Consider the following 6,973-nt stretch of genomic DNA (forward strand, 5'->3'; position numbering starts at 1 on the left):
GTGGCTGGAGAAACTGCTGGCAGGAGATGGAAGGAAGGAGGACCTCTGCAGGTTGAACAGGTGAGCTACCCTGGTGGTGGGGTTCAGCAGTGCGGAACTAGGGCCATTGTTGGGGAACAAAGGGGAGCTAATTAGCTTCAAATGGGCATAGGTTCTCTAGGCAAAGCTTGGATTGGGAATTTGGCAAAGCAGGTTCTTCCTAAATTATGTTCTCAGCAGAACTTGCTTTTAAATATCTTAGAATGCTTAAGGTAGAAAATCTGACTTTGACGCAATTGTGAGATCTCACCAAATATGGTACATTGTTGGAAAGTTTGCATACTTGGTAAACAAGCTAACTTCCAAGTATTACAAAGAAACAGAGAATTACAAAGGCATGGAGAATGATGGCCTGATCTCTAGGTACACACACAAGATATAGACAGTCTTTTTTTTTTTTAGGTATTTGCTGGTCAATTTTATTTTTCTCACAACATGTACAAATATGCATGTGGTACTCTGCATCAACACAGAATGTAAGTTAAAGGGAACAGGAGGAATGTTAAAACATTCCTGGTTGTTTAGGAAAGAAAGAATGAGAAAGTTGATTACTGTAATAAGTGCCTTATCAACAGCTGTCTGGGTTTGTGCATTCCATTTCCTTGTGCTGAGCTGGCCTTCGGAAGTGAGCCCAAAGGGCTGACTGCTAAGTTTACATAAGGAAGGAAACAATCAATTTAGGACTGTTACTGAATGAGCTCTTATCGTGGTCATTTCCTCACCATTGCTCACAAGCTAAATATTATATGTTCAGGAGCAATTTCAAAAGCTCTGCTGCTCCGCTCTCTGGCTTTTATTAAAGAAAATTGTTTCAAGGACACAAAGCTTTTACCTAGCTTGCAGGCAGAGCGGGGATCTCTGGCTGCCAAATGTGCCCTGGAAACCCATGCGCGTGCTTGGGTGTGAGAAGAGTTAGTGGTAGGCAGATTTCTTCTTTATTTCTGTCTCAGCATTTCACACTTAACATTGATTTAAGTGGCTCTGTGGTCTGCCTTTTAGTTTCAAGTAGACTTTCCTCTTCTATGTAAGACAATACTTCACAAAGAGATAATTGTGCTGGGCCAGTGCTGTATCCAGCACACATCTGGGACTGAATGCAGGCCAGCCCAGGGCAAGGGGAAATAATTCCCCTTACCCCGGTAACACCACAGCAGCCCGAATGGAGCTACTTGGATCCACGCCACTTATAGAGGTGGCGTAAATCCAAGCAGCCTGGGGTTGGTCCGGGGCTAGGATCGGGCGCAAGTGCTGGATCCTGGCCCTGCCTTCCACTCCCCACACACAGCTCCACCCACCGCCTGCCTCAAAATGCCTCCGTTTGCCTTCTCCCTACCCTTCCCAAGCCTCCCAGAAACCTGCGCCGGCTGAACTTGGCCGGCACATACTTACCCATCCCTGAAAATGCCTGTGGCCTCTGTGGACCGGTGCATGATCCTGCACTGACCCAACCAACTCCCACAGAAGTGCAAATGTACTTTATAGCACATTTGTGACCCTCCCAGGCTGGTGCAAGAACTTGCGCCAGCCTTGGGTGCAGTTTGGATTGTGCCCTAAGGCTATGACCAGAGCCTGCCTAATTAGAATGAATTGCCAGCTTAACTTTTTTTAAAAAAAAAGTCCTTGGCTGAGCCTCTTCTTATGGGAATTGTACGTTTTGATTTGTTTAATCTTGGGTCAAATAGCAACTTTGAGGGGGGATTATTTCAGCAAAAAAGACAACATGGGGGAAGAGGGTTCGATATCCTCCTCTCATGCCTGAGTCTTAATCTGAATTTCCCATCCCTACTCTATGGATGTGGTGGTCATTTAAAAGAACTGTAGGAAATGCAATCACAGGTTTCGGACAATCAAGTCCCGGTTCACCCAATGATTTCATATGCATGATACTAGATATCTTATTAACCCTAATAGAGTTGGTTTTTCTTTCATTAGTTGCATCTGTGAGGTGGGAGGTGATACAGATTGTGACAGCTGAGGGCTTTCTTTTTAACAAAGTGTATATCCACTGTTTTCCTTCTAGGGGACCCCAGATGACTTACAAACATCAATTAAAGCAACAAAAGCACTAAATAGAGAAATAGTAGAAGAAAGCAAAAACATAGAATTGGTTCAGACACAATGTGGAACCATGGTTTATTCTAACTGTGGTTTGTCCAATAAGGGTTGCAGGTGTTCACCAAATTCTGGTCCATTTTGGCTCCATCCCTCTGGGCCTGAAGTGCTTGGATGAAATCTTAAGTGCCTTGTTAATTCCCAGCTGCTGGCAATGTGTCTTCTAGTTTGCTAAGCTCTTTGGCAATTGGTCAGAAGAAGAAAGGGGGCATGGCAAACAGTTCACTAACTGGGCATTTCCACCAATTCTTGGCAAAGCCCACCAGATGTACAAAGCATATCCTTCCCCTTTCTGAGAAACATTAAATGTTTTTTGCCCATTTCTTGCATTAAAAGTATTCTCATGTTCAAAGAAAAAATACTTTGGAGTTCTTTAATTACCTTTATTTACAAGTTTACCCTCTTTTCACTTTTGAATTTATTGGGTGTGAAAGACTAAAACTTGAGACAAGAAGGCTTTGATCCCTTTACAATTCTTTGCATGTGTTTATTTGGTGAGTGGGATGGTTAAATTAAGCTAGTGGCGTAAATGAACAGTTTATTCTGTACTAACACAGAGATCAGTTTCAATGAATTAATTCACTGAAATTACCAGGATGAACCACAAGTGCAAGCATTATTTTATTCTACACTCATAATGAATGAAAGCTGTTCACCATGTGGGTCACCCAGAAATTGTCTAGTCCAGCGTCAGTTGGTTTCAGAAGGTGCAATGCTGGCAGGGAGAGTCTCTGTGTGATCAAGGCAATCCATGAAGTGAAAAGCTCACAGGCATTGATAGGTGTTACGTGGAGCTACTGCTATATGGAAGGATTTCCAGAAACATCTATGTAATAGCCCAGTATTCTCTAGGCCTTCTGAAAATGCATCACCAGAACACCCAGTCACCACCAGTGCCTGTGGTGGTGGCGGCGGTAGGCTTTGAATGGGAAGGGGAAGGAGTGGAACAGGGATCATAGCTGCCAGGGGTGTGTCTGGGAGGTGGATATTGGAGAAAGCAGCTCTGCTGATATCTATGCCCCCTTTCTGGCCTTGTCATGCCCTCTTGAACCCTCTTGGGCATGCAGCCAAAGATCCAAGTGGGCTCATTTGAGGATCAGAGTTGGTAAGTAAAAAATTCTTTTACTTACCTCTCTTCCATGGCATGGTCTCCTGCTGGCCCATAGGATGCAGAGGAGGCTGTGCCTGTGTTGCTGCATACTGTGGGCCTGCCAAGAGTAAGGTTGGGCCACTAGCTTAGGAAGTGGTCCATGGTTGGGTTTGTGATAGTGTAGTAATGTTTATGATGGTTTGTGATGGTGCAATAATGCTGGATTTCTTCTCTTTGAAGATTGTGTCGCATGAATGGCTTTTCAACTGAAAGCTGCTTGTATATGATTAGAGCTGTTTTCATATGTGGCGGTCCTTAGCTGATGCTTAATAATTCATTGATATCGACTTACAAAATGGGTCCCACAACAAAATACTGCAAAATATTCACATCTTTCTTGGAGTAAGCCCCATTGGATTCTAAGGGAGGCTATTTTTTTGTTCTGTGTCAGAAAGTATTCAGGGGTACAATCAAGAGTCAAATCATGGGGGGGGGGGTAACTCCCCCCGACTCTATAGTTTCATTCTGCACTCCCCAGTTCCTCTTTTTAAAATAAACTCACTGTGCCACATTATGCATTCTGTAACATCTGGTTTGGCCCTTATATTCCCAAGCCAGCAAATGTGATGTCCAAAGTAACAGAAAGCCATGAGCCCCACATGTGCAGTTCTGCTCAGATCATTTGGGGGGACTTTTTTGCCCCAAAGGGTTTTTAAAATAAAGAAATGTCAAAACTCTGCAGCTGTCTGGAGTCTAATATCTACCCAGAAATCTCCTTTTTCTCTGTGGGTGGTTCCATTTTGGCTGCAGTCATCTTGGCATGCAAGACCTGAGTTGGCTATTAAAGGGAGAGATACATTTGCCTGTTGTATTTCATTGTCAGATGCCATACATTATATCTAGATACTTTTGTTATAGCTAATGAGCTATAATTTGGAAGATGGATATAACATGCACCCTTCCATTCAAGCATTAGCTAAAAAAGATTCCAAAAGTCTGGCAAGTTTGAATCCTACCACATTCACCTATGTACAGGAACACTTAAAAAACCCACCATAGAAGGTTTTCTATACCAAAATTGATGTTATAAAAACCCTTTGAGCTACCTAGTGTATTGTTGAAGATGTTATTATATTTTCATGTGAGAATTGTAGGCATCAAAAAGATTTTTAAAAGGCTCTTCAGATCATCCCAGTGGTTTTGAAGAAGCCTACTAACATATAGTGAGAATTACACTTAAAAATATGTGTCTTCGAAGGTATTAGAGAAAACACCTAAAGGCCCAAATGTATTCTCGAGATCTGTCAGTGTTCCTCCACATACGCTGGTGCAATGATAGCCCCGCTAGTGTAGAAGACTGCCTGCCAAGAATGCACCACAGATACCAGCGTGACAGTGGAAAAACACTGCACCAAAGTAGCTTGGATGTTACTCAGGGGCCAGCATAACTATGCCAGCAGAGAGGCCTAAATGAGGAGGAGAGTGGGGCATGACATGGGAAGGCATCAGAGCAGGGTGACTAGATGTCATAACTGCAAGAGAGGCCAAGGCACCCCCAAAAAGTAGGACATCCAAGAAAAATGTAGGACATGACAAAATGAAAGCTAAAAAACACTCTTATATTGATTTCATGTGGTTAATTTAAACACTATATTATTTAAATTTAAAACTATATCGCATATAATCTATAAATTACAGGAAGGCTATGCGCTGCCTGCAGGGGCCGGCTCACAGGGAAGAGGAGGACATTTGAATCACTTTTGTTTTTTCAGAACTACATCATTGCCACAGGGGACTCCTCAGAGTTCTAATGCAACTACTACCCCACAGAGGAACATACGAACATAAGAACAGCCCCACTGGATCAGGCCATAGGCCCATCTAGTCCAGCTTCCTGTATCTCACAGCGGCCCACCAAATGCCCCAGGGAGCACTCCAGATAACAAGAGACCTCATCCTGGTGCCCTCCCTTGCATCTGGCATTCTGACATAAATTGGGACCTGGGACAGGTAATGTCCCAACCAACTATGTTCTGGCCCCTACATGTACACTCTGGTGGCATCACCCTCACTCACAAACTCCAAGCATGCATCTCAAGCCAGAGAACAGGTGTGACTGATGCTATTGTTAAGCCCCTGTTACTCTCTGTATGTTTCACCTTGATCCCCACAGGCAGTTGTCTCACTGGTGAAGGCACCATGCAGATCCCAAGGGAAGCCTACATCCTGCCTGAAGTGACTGCTGTGAGCTCAGCTGTTGTTCAGTGAGGTTGCTACCTATTCTTTCCAGTCAGGTCTCCATGGCAGACAGTGAACCACCTGTTACTTGGCTGCCTTTTAGGTCTCGGGGTCTGCAACATCCCCGCTCTGTGACTTATTGAAATTTGAGGGGGGGTACACTCCTTGTTGATCATGAGTCCCCTGTTCCTTACTGCCAGGGTGTATGCTGGGGAGTGACAAGGAGACAAAGGAGCAGCATACTGACAGCCACCATCAGGTGCCCTGTGTCACCTGTCAGTCCAGTGATAGGCCCACACAGTGCTTCCTCTAATAGGTCCATATGTTTCAGCCTTACAGCCAGGTGGGCTTGTCTGCACTGATGCAAGGTGTTAAATGGGATGCCAGATGGGATGCTCTTTTCCAGCCTCCTGCTGTGGCTGGGTGATTGGCAAGCAGTTTTATGGAGTGGCCAGTGTGGGTTCTGGACTTGCTTCCCTCTCTTCTAGTGTCCCTGTTGTGTGTGCTTGCGGCCAGGCACATGAAAGGGGAGTGTCTTATTGGATCGGCTGGGATTCTTCCCACCTGGTTCCAAGCCTGTAAATTTGTGCAGGGAGCCATCAGCACTCTGCTTTGCCTGACTGCTGTTGAGTTTCCCTTTGTGACTTGTTCCAGTCCCTCTCATGGCAAAACGGTTCCTCCCAGCTGGCAGATGCCCCCACAGGGACTTAAACCTTGCTATCAAAGAATGTGTACATTTGTTTCACATATTGTAGCTGACCTGGAAGAAGGCAACCATCTTTCACCCTCTGCTATACTCTGGTGTTGGTGCGATTTTGTTGCCAAGATGGGCTTAGCGTATGATGGATGTCATGCTTGTGACTGTGTGATATTGGCCTGCTGCCTGAATAGGATTGGGCTTTAAATTCCAATAATGTACAGGGTAAAATTGCCACAATGAATCTCTAAACAGTCACAGCTCATTCTCTATACAAAGTCCAAACACGTCATGTTAAATTCAGATGAATGAAGAAAATATTTGGACTGAAAATGAATCAACTCTAATTTTGGATGGAGTCTTCAAAGCAATCATTTAGCACAGGCGATGCCAATCTTCTGAGATAAAAGATTCAATAATTGCATACTTCCATATGTTAATTACTATCAGGGCATCCAGATTAAAAATGGGTCATTGCTTGACAGGTGCTTAAAAATGAGCATGTTGATTTGAAATGGGCTTAGTAGCAAGCCCAAAGTCACACAACATAAGTTTTGGTGAGGAATCATGTGGGGGGAGGGGGGGTACAATTTGCAGCCACTGTGATGAAGGGACTGATTTTTTTGGCACACAGAATGATGAACATACTCCTGCAGGAGAAGGTTTTAGGTGGCAAGTGCAGAGAGGGGTTTATTCCTTAAGATTTTTTATTATATCATTTAAAGCAGGGTTTCTTAACCAAGGAGTATCTATTCACCTCGATGGTATGAGAACCAAATGATGGGGGTATGGAACTT

This window comes from Tiliqua scincoides, chromosome 6 (genome assembly GCF_035046505.1).
Source record: "Tiliqua scincoides isolate rTilSci1 chromosome 6, rTilSci1.hap2, whole genome shotgun sequence".
Lineage (NCBI taxonomy): Eukaryota > Metazoa > Chordata > Lepidosauria > Squamata > Scincidae > Tiliqua > Tiliqua scincoides.